Source organism: Mesoplodon mirus (assembly GCF_964341445.2).
Source record: "Mesoplodon mirus genome assembly, chromosome: 17".
In the NCBI taxonomy this organism is placed as follows: domain Eukaryota; kingdom Metazoa; phylum Chordata; class Mammalia; order Artiodactyla; family Ziphiidae; genus Mesoplodon; species Mesoplodon mirus.
Window position 1 is genome coordinate 25,917,057 of NC_138993.1, and position 15,013 is coordinate 25,932,069.

At 45.6% G+C, this 15,013-nt stretch overlaps 1 pseudogene across 1 annotated transcript; it reads left to right on the forward strand.

Moving 5' to 3' along the window:
* The first annotated feature begins 620 nt into the window (after window positions 1-620).
* LOC309792631 (protocadherin-8-like) lies at window positions 621-2,633 on the forward strand (annotated as a pseudogene). Its single transcript has one exon. The product of its transcript is annotated as a protocadherin-8-like (transcript).
* Window positions 2,634-15,013: the final 12,380 nt, after the last annotated feature.

A 15,013-nucleotide genomic window follows, 5' to 3' on the forward strand; every position in this document is an offset into this window, starting at 1 on the left:
GACTCTGGAGAAGCTGTTCCACCAGAATCTTTCAATACAGGAAATGATAACCCAATATAGATGGATAACCGTGGGTGGCAAAGGATGCATATATGCATTTGTTTCAAAATGGTAAAGGAGAAGAGCAATTGTGCCTCTGTCCGAGGACTGTGTGTGCTCAGGAAGAAATAAAGACACTGCGGGTCCCCTGCGCATACTCTCAAAGTGAGATTCGGGCACACTAGCAAAGCAAGCAGGGTGCGTTTTTATAGTGTAAACTTCTGTAGGGATCTTAATGACCCCCTGCACTGCCCTGGCCACACTGTTCAGCTCTCCAGGCCCTTCTGAGAGCTCTTTCAAGGGAAGAACATGACCCAGAGGCCGGGAGACTGTGGATTGGTCCAGATGGATGCTTATTTGCATACTCTTCCCTATGTAACCTCCCCGGTAGGGTTCAGAAGAAGCTTGCTTGGGCCCCAGGCAGAAAAAAGCGATTACATAGCAGAGAGGGTTTAGTGATCAAAAGTATTTAAGACGGCAAGTGTCTCCTGACTGTGCATTCAGGAGGCCTTGAGAAGGCTGGAAGTCTGAGCTCAGAGACTCGGATTGTTGGTGTTTTTCTTTCCCTTTGACTAACAGGAATGTCTCACTGGAGGCTCAGATTCCCCGCTGACACTTTACACAGGGCTGGACTGGGGTCCCTGTTGCTTCTGCTGCTTCTGCTTCTGGTGTCAGGGTCTTGCACCGAAACTGTCAATTTCCTCACCTTTGAGGAAGAAGCCCTCGGCACCTTCATCGGTGTTCTGTCTGACCACATCCTGTTTAATTCCCAGCGCGAGGTGCCAGGCCAGTTCCGCCTGATTAAGTTCAACAGCTCGCTGATCCAGGTGCAAGAGGGCGACCGTGCTCGGAGACTTGCGCCTGGACCTCGAGCGGCTGTGCGGCCAGGCCTTCAAAGTGGTCAGCTTTTGGCAGGAGCAGTTCCGGCTGGTGCACGTGGAAGTGGAGGTGAGGGACGTCAACCACCACGAGCCACGCTTTCCCCGGGCCCAGATCCCGGAGGAGGTGCCTGAGGGCGCGGCCGTGGACACGCGCATCCCCCTGGAGGTGCCCATAGACGAGGACGTGGAGGCCAATGGACTGCAGAGCGTGTGCCTGGCCGCACAGCCCCTTCCGCGTGGAGCTGCAGACGCGCGCGGACGGTGCCCAGTGCGCCGACCTGGTGCTGCTGCAGGAGCTGGGCCGCGAGAGCCAGGCCGCCTACAACCTGGAGCTGGTGGCCCAGGACGGAGGCTGCCCGCCGCGCTCCGCCACGGCCGCCCTCAGTGTGCGCGTGCTGGACGCGAACGACCACAGCCCGGCCTTCCCGCAGGGCGCCGTGGCCGAGGTGGAGCTGTTGGAGGACACGCCCGTGGGCTCGCTACTGCTCGACCTGGACGCGGCGGACCCCAACGACGGCCCCAACGGCGACGTGATGTTCGCCTTCGGCTCCCGTACCCCGCCCGAGGCGCGCCGCCTCTTCCGCCTCAACCTGCGCTTGGGCCGCCTCACCCTGGCCGGGCCCGTGGACTACGAGCGCCAGGACACTTTCGGACGGGCGGGCACAGGACCGGGGCCCCGGGCCCCGCGCCGCCACCTGCAAGGTCATCGTGTGCATCCGCGACGTCAATGACAACGCGCCGGACATCGCCATCACCCCGCTGGCCGCCCCGGGCGCGCCTGTCGCCTCGCCCTTCGCCGCCGCCGCCGCTGCTCTCGGGGGTGCGGACGCGACCTCGTCGACCGGGCCCGGGACGCCAGAGGCCGGAGCCATCTCGCTGGTGCCTGAGGGGGCGGCACGCGAGAGCCTGGTGGCGCTGGTCAGCACCTCGGACAGGGACTCGGGAGCCAACGGGCAGGTGCGCTGCGCCCTCTATGGGCACGAGCACTTCCGGCTGCGGCCGGCCTACGCGGGCAGCTACTTGGTGGTGACCGCGGGGTCGCTGGACCGCGAGCGCATCGCCGAGTACAACCTGACGCTGGTGGCCGAGGACCGCGGCGCGCCCCCGCTGCGCACCGTGCGGCCCTACCTGGTGCGGGTGAGCGACGAGAACGACAACGAGCCGCTCTTCACGCGGCCGGTCTACCAGGTGTCGGTGAGTGAGAACAACCCGCCAGGGGCCTACTTGGCCACGGTGGCCGCCAGGGACCCGGACCTGGGCCGCAACGGCCAGGTCACCTACCGGCTGCTGGAGGCTCCGTGTCCACCTACGTCTCACTGGACCCCGTCACTGGGGAGCTGCTGAGCTGCGGCTGGGGCTGGAGGCGCTCGACGGCGGCTCTCCGCCGCTCCGGGGCCGGGCCGTGGTGCGGCTGCATGAGGAGGACCAGAACGACCACGCGCCCCGCCACTCGTCAGTGACTCAGCCCAGGCCCCTCTGCCCCGGGACGCGCCCCTGGGCTACCTGCTGACCCGACTTCAGGCTAGGGACGCGGAGCAAGACCTCAACGCGGAGCTGACCTACATCCTGCTCCGCAGCAACTGCGGCCCCGGGGCGCTAGCGCTACACCCGGCCACGGGTGAGCTGTCCCTGCAGTGCCGCCTGTCCCCGCAGCCCGCCGACCCGCTGACGGCGGCCGTAGTGGTGAGGGACGGAGGCCGGCCGGCCCGGTAGTGCACGGCCACCTTGCTCCTCGTGCCCGCGCACTGGGCGCCACCTGGCGGAGAGGTGGTGCTGGTGCCACGGCCGCCTCCGCCGGCAAACCAGGAATGGGAGGGACCCGCGGGACGGCGCACAGCTCATGGAGCAGGGCGTCACCCTGACCTCTCCGTGGTTGTGGTAGGGGTTTTGACCAGCGGCTGCGGCCTTCCGCCGGTGGCCATCGTCACCGTGACTTGTTCCTGCTCAGGCAAGGCTAGGACGCGGAGGAAGAGGCTTTGTGAGCACAGACAACAGGTGCCATGAGAGCAGTGGCCAAACTTGCCCATGTTGCAGGACATCAGGGGCTGATCCTGGGAGGTTCGACCCAAGCTTCTTCGTGGAGACACCGCGGCTTTCCATTTCCTCAGAGGCGCAGGAGAACGAGTCTGCCGAGACTTCCCAGTGCGGGAACAGTGCGGTGTCCTTATGCCCCTCGCCTCCGAAGAGAAGCGGGATCCCCTGGGCCCAGGTAGCCCACCCCCAGCTCTCTTAGTGTCCTCGTTAGCATTCAGTAAATTTTCACGCTGGGAGCTTTATGAAAATTCAGTGCGTGATCAGGTTTGGGACTTCAAGTAGCTAATTTTTCAGGACTTGTTTATTTTTTATTTGAGAGGAAAAATTCTCCACAGATGAGGGCAGGAGGAGGCCTGATGCTCATGTGTTCCTGGAGGTCCATGTCTATTCCTGCTGTTTCGGCCCCTGGTAACTTCCTTATGGGTCCAGCTCGGATCCCTTTCCGTCAGGGTTTAAATGGTGTCTTCCTGCAGCACTGCAGATGAGGGATGCTGTGCCTGCTCTGTCAGTTCTGATATCTAAGGGTGAAATATTATTAACTGCTGCTCTCACACCTCTTTTTTTTTTTTTTTTTTTTTTGCGGTACGCGGGGCTCTCACTGTTGTGGCTTCTCCCGTTGCGGAGCACAAGCTCCGGATGTGCAAGCTCAGAGGCCATGGCTCATGGGCCTAGCCACTCCGCGGCATGTGGGATCCTCCCGGACCGGGGCGCGAACCCGTGTCCCCTGCATCGGCAGGCGGATTCCCAACCACTGCGCCACCAGGGAAGCCCCCCCTCACACCTCTTTTTAAGCAGGGTTCCGTCTCAGGTCCTTTTCATTCCCCATTCCTATGGGGAGAGGATAAATCTGCTGCAAGTTTAAGGTAATTGCAGAGTATTTATCATTATCTCTAAGCTATGGGTTTGAAATTTTGTACATTTTTATGGATAACAGAGTAGTTCTTTCCTTTTCACTTCCAGGACACATTCAAATCCAGGTGAGTTTAGTGTGAGAGATAGTGGAAAAGGAGACAGTGAATTGAATGACGACAGTTCTGATTTCAAGAAAGCACCTTTTGGAATGATTGCAAAGCAAGAGGGTAAGTTCACACATGTGACTTTGAAGTTCTTGCTTTCAAAGCCATAATATTATATGCCCAAATGCATAATTTAAAAAACTAAACAAGGGGTCTTAACTGTACATTCATAGATGGGAGTACGCTGAGTGCTGCTGAATAGAGCTGATATTTTTGATCACTGACTATATAGCTGTTTCTATGTATTTGAAATACATTTATTGACTTATGTATTCCCCATGATAAATCTAATGAGGTAGGAAACTGAGGCACAGAGACTTTAAGTAGTTTGCCCAAATGTTGGAGTTAAGATCTTAGCCCAGGAATTCTGGCTTTAGATTTCCTGCTCTTTTTTTTTTTTTTTGCGATACGTGGGCCTCTCACCGCTGTGGCCTCTCCCATTGTGGAGCACAGGCTCCAGACGCGCAGGCTCAGGGGCCATGGCTCATGGGCCTAGCTGCTCCACGGCATGTGGGATCTTCCCGGACCGGGACACGAACCCGTGTCCCCTGCATCGGCAGGCGGACTCTCAACCACTGTGCCACCAGGGAAGCCCCAGATTTCCTGCTCTTACTCACTCTACTAAACTGCCTCTATTAATGCAAAAGATGAAAATACTGAAAAATCAGAATATTGTGGTTATTAATACTAAAATAACTTAGTGTCACGAGCACTAAGGATACTTCGTCCCTGTGGGTATTCCAGAAGGGAACAGCATATGAATAGGTAAATTTCATATAGGCCAGTATGTCATTTGCTGGGAACATATGGGGATAGATTTTTTTTCTTTTTTTGATATTTCTTTTTCAATTTTATTTATTTATTTTTGAGGGGTATGTGGTTTTGTTTGGCTTTGCTCTGTTCAGTGAATCCTGCACCAATACAGCCTTATGCTATTCAGTCCATCTCCTGTAGTGTTGAGGTCAAAATCTCTGTAATGGTGTCTGGTTCTGGAACGGTAGCTCCTGTGGGGAAAGGCATAGTTAATTTTGAGGTGTTTTATGTTAGTCTCCACAAAAGTGGGCATCAGATGTTTAGTCTCTCAAAGATGAGTCCTGATGGTGTGTCCTACTGATTCAAGTGCCTCTTCACCATCATAGATACTTTTGCCCACCCTATGTTTAGTTCCTTCAACATTTTTTATTTTACATGGTATGGCTTTTAAAAGTATCTGCATCCTGGTCCCCTTCTTCTGAATATTCTCTAGTTTGTATATATCTTTCCTAAAATGAGGCACTTAGAGTTGAACATAGTACTACAGAAACAGCCTCTCTCCTGACCTCCAAATTTGTGTACCTACTTGCTGCTTCCACATCTCCATTTGGGTGTTTAATGAGCATATCACATGTTCAAAACTGAACTCTTGATTTCTGTTCCCCAAACCCACTCTTCCTCTAATGTTTGTAGCTCTGGAAATGACACCTCTATTCACTTAGTGAGAAGACCTTTGATTGACAATATAGTTTCAAAGTAATTCCAATAGGATTTGCTGATGGATTGGAAGTTGTGTGTGGGAAGATACAAATCAAGAATGACACAAAGGATTTTGGACAGAGCAAGCAACTATCTTCATTGCTGCTGCCCTAGCCGGGGCACTATCATCTCTTGCTTGGACAACTGCAATAGGCTCCAAACTGGCCTCTCTGCTTGCATGGTTGCCCTCTTGCAGTCTGTTCTCCCTGCAGGAACTAGAGTGATCCTTTTACTTCATAAATCAGATTATGTTAATCAACTCTCCAAAGATTTCTCACTTATCCAAAATCCCTATCATGGTGTCCCAGTTATGAATGCTGGGTAACAAACTAGCCCCAAATGCAGCGGTTTACAACAATCATTATATTATGCTCATGGATTCTCTGGGCCATTTTGGACGGGACATAGCTTGTGTCTGTTTCAGTTTCTGAGGCTTTAGCTGAGAAGATGTGATGGCTGGGAGCTGGAATCATCCGAAGGCTTATTCAGTCATGTGTCTGGCATGGTATCTAGGATGACTGAAATTCTAGGATTGCAGACTTGGGGGTGGGAAGGGGGACCACATGTGTCCTGTACACGTGACTTGATTCTCTCACAGCATGGCGGCCTCAAGAAAGTCACATGCCAGCTTACGGTTGCAAACATGAATGCTCCAACAAACAAGACAAAGACCCATCTTCTTTTATGACCCAAGCTCAGAAAGACATAGTCATTTCCATCATATTCTACTGGTCCAAGCAATCTTAAGTCTACCAGATTCAAAGGAAGGGGACAAAGACCCCATGTCTACATTGGAAAATTATTAAAGAATTTTGAGGCCATGTTTGTAAACAAGCCACGCATGGCCCATAAAGTCCTGTATTATCCGGCTCCTGGCTGCTTCTCCCATCTGATTTCTTACCACTCTTCCCCTTGATAATTTAGGTCATTTTATTGGCTTTCTTGTTTTTTTTGAATTGACCAAGCGTGTCTTTATTTCAGACCTCAGGGTCTTGCTGTTCCCTCTGCCTGGTAAGCTCTTTCTCAAGATGTCCATATTGTTTGCTTTCTGCCTTCATTTAGTTCTTTGCTCAAATATCCATCCTCAAAGAGGTCTTCCTAGCTGCAGATTGCTTCTCCCCACTGTCACTGCCACTCTCCACCCTGCTTTATTTTCTGTCATAGCATTTATCACTGCCTCATATTATTTTATATATTTGTTTGTTTATTATTTGTTCCCTGTTCCATGCTGATCACTGGCATCAAATGTGTACTAACATTTTTTTTACTGAATGGATGAATGAAGGTGTGGTCTAACCAGAATATACATTGCAACTGTATGACTATTTCAGATGATAATATCACATTTTATATTAGGGTAAAATAATGTTGTTTTTACAAGTTCCATTGTGCTGCTTTGTTTTGTGGAAAATTTTAGTGTCAGCTTAAAACTTGAAGATTTTACAGTAAATGTATCTTTCCAGATCATTTAATGGTAAATAAGCCTTTTCCAAAAAAAAAACAAAAAACAAAAAATCAAATTCCTGGAACTCCTACTGTTTATTCACTATTTAGGGAATTACCAGCTTATTCTTGCCTTATCTCAGTTTCCTCTTTGTAATGATAGGCAAGCTCTCTAAATCCATGAGAGCTCAAGGTGTAGTTTTAGCAAACAATAATTTGATCAAGGCAATGTGTTCAGCATGAGAAAATACCATTTCTTGTGTCTCGGTAATAACAATCACATTTCCTCCTACCAGTATGCAACAGCTACATTTTATTTATTTATTGAGCACTTATACAAGTTTTACCATGTGCCAGGAACTGTTCTAGGTGCTTTACAAGTATTAACTCACTTAATCCTAATGATAATGCTATTAAGTAGGTACTGTCATTTAACACCATTTCGCACATGGGGAAACTGAGGCATAGACTTGTTGGAGTAATTTGATCACGGCCACCCAGCTGTAAGGAGTAGAGCTGGATTTCCAACTCTGGAAGTCTGGCTTTGGAGTCCATGCTTTTAAAATGTTCTGCTGTAGCGTAGTTTCAGTAGCATTTTACACACTTATTTTATGAGCCTGCTGAAGATTTAGGACCGATTTACATTTCTGAGGATGCTTCTGTCTTTGACTTCATGAGCTGTTCTGATTTATGATTTGGTTTATACTTCAACACTCTGCTGCATTTTCTTGTAAAACTTTTAGTGTTGAAAGGATGCCACGTGGGTGATGGCAAGATACTTGAATTAGATGATGACAGCTGGAGATAAGATGTTTATCGCAGGTATTTTTAATTGTTTTTTGCATCTCACTTTTAATAGTTAACACAGAGGATGAGTGGATTAACCCGATAATCTTTTTTTTTCTCTTTTTAAAAAATTTTTGAATTTTATTTTATTTATTTTTTTATACAGCAGGTTCTTATTAGTTATCCCTTTTATACATATTAGGGTATATATGTCAATCCCAATCTCCCAATTCATCACAGCACCACCCCCCAGCCCCCATAACCCGATAATCTTCAGAAACTTCATTTTAGACCGTAATTCTGACCATTTCTCCCACCAAACCTGTATCAGAGATTCTCGCAAATCATTTAATTTACTTGCTTGGATTTTATTCCCATTTCATTTCCTCAGTGCACCAGCAGGTGGAGGTACAAGTCATTGGTAGAAAATCCAGAGGAAGAAAAAATAAACAGCTAGAAAACCAGTCTCTGGACAACTGAATGCTGTTTGCATTTTTAAGTATATCGCTATGTAGCATTCTGGTTATTTAAAACTATTTCACTTTATTTCCAAGTTGTTTCAGATCATTCAGAACAAAAAACATTTAAGGATCCTGGAAGGTTAATCCAGGCATTTCATCACATCATGAAAACAGCTACAGGATTGTACTCTCTTCAAGTACCCGTTGCCCTCCCATTTCCCAGCTGACAAATATGGGTTTCCAGCCAGAACACTAAGAACTCAAAGGACGTTATTTTCAAGCCTATGACTCCCCAAGTGCTGGTGGCCAAGTGTATATGACAGAGTTCAAAACTGCAGGCCAACAGGGCCACCTTCCACACTTCTTGGACAGAATGTTGAATTAAATCATCCTTCAGTGGGTGAATCACCTTCACATGCCTCAGAAATAACCCCTTCATTCTGAAATGCTGCAACTCATATAGACAGTTACATCTGGGGAATATACACATTTATGTTCCTGTCAAGTATTTATAAGCCAAGCTGCACCCACGAGCCTCCTGGTTTTGACAGACGTTTCCCTAAATTACGATAATAGTCAATGTCAGAGTATATGATGATTTTATATAATCCATGCTATTTTACCAAAGAGTTCTAGATGAGAGCCTTTTATTGCCACAAATATAATAAGTGAACATATATTTTATTTTCTAGGATCATTTATGAATGTAAATAAAATATTCATCTAGCTGTTCATATATAGTTAAGTGTTTACAGTTTTACTGGGAACATGATTTAACTTTGAATAACTTTAGGCTGGATGAAGAATCTGGACCCCAGCTGTAACCATAGGCCCAGTGGGGAGAAAGAAGAAGCTGTGGATGGGCACCACTGGGCTGGGGGAACCCAAACCATTTCTCTAGCCTAACATCTGAGAGGGTTGCCTGGTGCTTAGTGGGTAGAGCAGTGGCAGATTCTGGTAATGGGTGAAAACCAAATACAGGTGACTGGTGATGTTGTGCTTTTGGGCACTCAGCCCATTCACAGCCACAGCTCCATCTGAGGCAGGACTGCAGGGAGCAGGAATGGCAGGACCTAGAGAGAGTTTTAAGGCCTCAGTCATCTGGGTTAGAGCTCCCAACAGGACTCTTCCCCCTAGCTGTGAACAAGAAGCTAGGCAGACACTGAGGCAGAAGACCAGGGACAAAAGGAGAGATCAAACGCTCAATGCAGTGACTGGCAGGCTAGGTGAACAGCTGACCAGATCCAGGGACAGCAAGGTTGGGTGATGGGATGGAAGGATCTGGATTATGTCTTGTTGGCTTCAAGATTGGCTCAGACCGTGGGAAGAATTGGGTCTGCAAGGGCAGGACGCTAGTATCTCCCCAACAGGAAGGGTCCGGGCTCATCAAGATCTGACTGGCAAGAACTGTCCACCCAATTCAATAATAACTCGCCACATGTGGCTGCTTAAATTTAAATGAATTAAAATTCAATACAATGAAGAATTCAGTTCCTTGGTCACATTAGCCATGTGTGGCTAGTGGCTATGGTATTGGGCAGAGAAGCTGTACAACCTTTCCATTATCACAGTTCTAGTGGATTTAGAAGGAGGGCCAGGCTGGAGGACCACGTCCACGGGCTGGACCTGTTGAGGGAGCCACTGACCCACCATCGTTGCTCGGCACATTTACAGGGTGACTGTGTTTTCATTGTTCTCCACGCTTCCCTGGCTCATGACATCAGTCTTTTATTGGTTCACAGAAGTATCTAAAAATGGGTGGACACATTATATAATATTTGAAAAATGTTTAATGACAAGAATTCCGGGAATTTCCTGGAGGTCCTGTGATTAGGCCTCCTCGCTTCCACTGCCGGGGCTAGATTCGATTCCTGGTCGGGGAACTAAGATCCCACAAGTTGTGGCAGTGCGATGTTTAAAAAAAACAAACAAAAAGAATTCCCAATACTACACGGTTTTCTGCAGGCAGAAACTCTAATTTCTAAAGGCTCCTCTGCTATTCTAGCTAGCACCTTAAATTTGTCGTCCTCATATTCAGTCCTATAACCTTAGAGATTTTGCAGCAATGGTCATGATAAGATCAACCTGCTGTTATTCCTAAACTTGCCCAAGAAGTAATTCAGCCATTTTCATGATCAGTAATTCATTCTTTACCTACGCTCAGGTGAGACGCTAGAAAGTCCTTTGAACTCCTTTGGCTGCTGGGCTTCCATAGAAAATCACTGCTGTAGAAATCGGTTTCCAGGTCCTGTGGTGTCTTCAGAGTTAGTATGTGGCCCCAAGCATCAGCTTTCCAGAATCGGTGGTCTAGGCCCCAGCGAGAGTGGAGCAAATATAAACGAGTGTACCTAAAATTACATGAGACATACCTTCAAAGTGAAATGTACACCCATCTTTTGGTTTACGTTGAATAGTATTTCAACTTCATTAGAGTAATTTGTTATGTAAATGAATTCTATGGGAAACAGTATTTAGAAGCTGAGAATCTAAAATTTTCCCTCAAGTTTATAAACATAGGATTAGATGTCTTTGTTTTTCTTAAAACCAGGTTCACATGCATTTGTGATGTTAGCTTCTACCTTAAGTATGATTCCTCAAGCAATTTATAACTCCTGAATCCTGCCTGTGGATGACTGCATTCTCAGTGAGAGACCACAATGGGAAACATTTATCAAATGCTCATTGTATACAAGGCTCCATGCTAAATGCTTTACATGAATTATTGTATTTATACCTCATAATTATCCGAGGAGGTAGTTATATTATCATCCCCATTCTATATATGAGGAAATGGAGGTTTAGAGAGGATGATTTGTTTGAGGTCATATAGTCGGTGAAGGAATTATGATATAACATTAAAGTACATGAATTTTAGGTTTACAGCTGGATGGAATTTTATATGTATACACTCATGTTACCACCGCCCAGATCAAGGAATAGAACATTTCCAGCTCCCTTGATGGCTCCTTTTCATGCACCTTTCCCAGGCAATAACTCTTCCCAGAGAAACCACTATTCAAACCTCTTTCACCATCTGACTTTTTCCTGTACTTGAACTTTACATAAACGGAACAGTACAGCCTGGCTCACAGTTATGTCTGTGAGCTTCATCCATGCTTTTCATTCTTTCTCACTGCTGTGTAGTATTTGATTTGTGAATTTGCCACAATTTATTTATCCACTCTGCAGTTGATGGTCATTAGGGTGATTTCAAGTTTTTGGTTTTTGTGAATTCATTTACACATTTTTTGGTGGATGTAATGCTTGCTTCTGTTGACTATATACCCAGGAGTAGAACTGGTGAGTCAAGAGTGATGATTTTGTAACTCTATCATATGATCCTGCAATCCCACACCTGGGCATATATTCAGAGAAAACTCTAATTCGAAAAGATACATGCACCCCACACCCCAGTGTTCATAGCAGCACTATTCACAATAGCCAAGACATGGAAGCCACCTAAATGTCCATTGACAGAGGAATGGTTAAAGAAGATGTGGTATATTTATACAATGCAATATTACTCAGCCATAAAAAAGAATGAAATAATGCTATTTGCAGCAACATGGATGGACCTAGAGATTATCATACTAAGTGAAGTAAGTCAGACAAAGGCAAATATCATATGATATCACTTATAGGTAGAATCTTAAAAAAGATAAAAACGAACCTATTTACAAAGCATAAACAGACTCACAGACATAGAAAACAAACTTATGGTTACCAAAGGGGATAGTGGGGGTGGAGGAGGTAAATTAGGAGTTTGGGATTAGCATATACACACTACTATATATAAAATAAATAAACCACAAGGACCTATACTGGATAGCACATGGAACCATCCTCAATATCTTATAATAACCTAAAATGGAAAGGAATCTGAAAAAGAATATATATACATATGTGTATGTGTATATACACATATATATGATAACTGAATCACTTAGCTGTACACTTGAAACTAACACAACATTGTAAATTAACTATACTTCAATTAAAAATGAATTTTTGAAAACCCAAACAAAAGGGTGATGGATCTAGTATATGAACCTCAAGTTTCCTGACTCCAGTGTTACCCATTGTACACCACCCACTACATCAATAACAGCTAATATTGTCTGAGCGCTGTCTATAATGTGCCAGACATTCTGCGAAGCTCTATTTTTCCAAGTAGGCTCTTGATAAAACTGAGAACTTTTTATACGCTTAACTAATAACCACAGGGGAGGTTTCACATTTGTTCGACAAATAAGACAGTCTTTTAAATTAACATTAACTAGCTGATATATTACAATGTATGTGGAGCACTTAGTAGCTTCTCTCTGTAAAGACCATCATAATATCCATCTTTGACAGACTTATTTTGCTCATGGAAATGTATACAGTAAAAGTAGAGGTAGCAATTGATTATGAATTTACTTGTGTACTGTAATTAGCTAAGGAAGAAACAAATCCATTTAAAACCAATTTCCATAGTCTACACAGGCACAGGAATTGATTGCAGACTTAAATTTGCTGAATAGAAAGTGAAGCTAGCTAATCTCAATTTGTATTTCGTTGAGCAAATGTCAGCTATTGATTTCTGTGGCTGACTACCGGTGAGGCTATGTGTCTGTCATGCTGTAAAGGTGGCACAGCACCATCACTATGCAGTTTAATTAGGTGTGGGCTGGTCATTTCACTTGCTTGAGGCAGATGAAGTATTTAGCCGTAGTGGGAGGAGAAACTTCAGCCAGCTGCCTGTCCTATCACCCTCTTTCAGACTTTTACTCATCTCAATTTAAGGTCCATTGGTTCCTATTGTTGGATGTTGTACAGAGGAGCCTTTTTGTAATGTGGTGTCAGAAGCTTGGACCAAGACTGACTTAACAGGCTAACTGAATTCTCCCAAGCTTTCTTGAACTCTTTTTTTTTGTTTGTTAAATAAATTTATTTATCTTACTTATTTATTTTTGGCTGTGTTGGGTCTTCATTGCTGTGCACGGGCTCTCTCTAGTTGCAGCGAGCAGGGGCTACTCTTTGTTGCCGTGCGTGGGCTTTTCACTGCGGTGGCTTCTCTTGCTGCAGAGCACGGGCTCTAGGTGCATGGGCTTCAGTAGTTGGTACACATGGGCTCAGTAGTTGTGGCGCACGGGCTTAGTTGCTCCATGGCATGTGGGATCTTCCCAGACTAGGGTTCGAACCCGTGTCCCCTGCATTGGCAGGTGGATTTTTAACCACTGCGCCACCAGGGAAGTCCCAGATTGCCCACTCTTGCCACTTTTTATTCAACATAGTTTTAGAAGTCCTAAATATATGACTGGACACCATAAAACTCCTTGAGGAAAACATAGGCAGAACACTCTTTGATGTAAGTTGTAGAGATAGTTTTTTTTGGATCTGTCTCCTTCCTCAACTTACAATGGAGTTACATCCTGATAAACCCTCATGATCACGTACATGGCTAACTGGGAGCTGCACCTCATTGCCGCTGCCCAGCAACATGAGAGAATATCTTACTAGCCTTCAGAGTGGAAGTGAAACAGCAGCTCTCCTCAGAACTCAGTCCACCAGTTTCTCTTTCTTGAACTCTTGACAATGCAGCATTACGTCTTAGGGTAATGACTTGACCCGTATATTACAGAACAGGTTTCCACAATGTGCCTGGTTTTCTTAAAGATCAATCCATGCTGCCTTGGTCAGATGGGATTTGTATAGGATTTGACAAGTTGTGATGCCTTGTGACCTAGCGTAGTACAGAATGTGTAATCTTGCCCTGTCCTCAAATGCTACTATTCATATAAAAAGTGACCTAAAGGAACAATGAAAATAACGTCTTCTTTCTCAAAAGGAATACTATAATCTCTTTGGTTTTGGTTTCCCCACCTGAAATGGGGATAGCAGTACCTACTTTATAGGGATTTTGTAATAGCTAAATGAGATAGTACATATAAAATGCTTAGAGCAATGCTTTGCCCATAGTTATCACTTAATAAATATTTATTATTACCATCAGAAACATTTCTCACTTCCCTCTTGTCTTGTTTAAATGGATGTAGTTTGTTATTCCAAATATTCCTAATTTTTTCTTTTTTCCTTTCTGTTTGGTGCAATTAGTTTTTTTTAATCTCTTTTGGTTGGCTATTATTTTTTTAAACTAACTTTTCAAGTAGGCAAACGATAATAAAGTCCCCTGTGGATTACAATTTTTTTGACAGTGGTATGAGCCTCTGATTTAAAAAAAAGACCCTCAGTAGAAACATTTTTTACAGTAGTTCTTGGAAAATTAGACCAGTCGATCATTTTGTCTTCTGGCTATATTTCAAGCCAGCAGTGAACTTGACAGGCACATGAGGGCATTTACATGGAAAGGTTAGAGCCCAGTAATAAATGCACTGTTTCTTTAGCTCAAGAATCCTTTGGAAAACTCACAAAAACTTGGTAGCCCACTTTTTTCTGCTTAGGTGAATGTTAATGTGCCATTTAATTGAGCCTGTAGGCCACCTGCTCTGCACCTCGTGCACCCCTGTCAGCCCATCATGCTGTCATGATACCCTGCAAGAGGCATGAAGTAATAAAGTGGTGGATGATCAGCTTCTAGCTCAGGCCACTGTAGCTGGGGAGATGATTGATAGGCATTTCTAAGTAATGGGAGAGAGTCTTCCAGATAGCACGCAGACTGAAAGGTACTTTCTTTCCAAACTGGAGCCAAGAAAACCTGTAGAACTTCTCCCACGTAAGGCCCAGAAAGCAGTCACAGACATTCATAGATATTTTGGTAGACATATTTTATAGATGGCATATGCTCTAGTCCATGCTTAGTTTTCACTTCTATCTCCTGCCACCTTCCTGCTTATGTGCC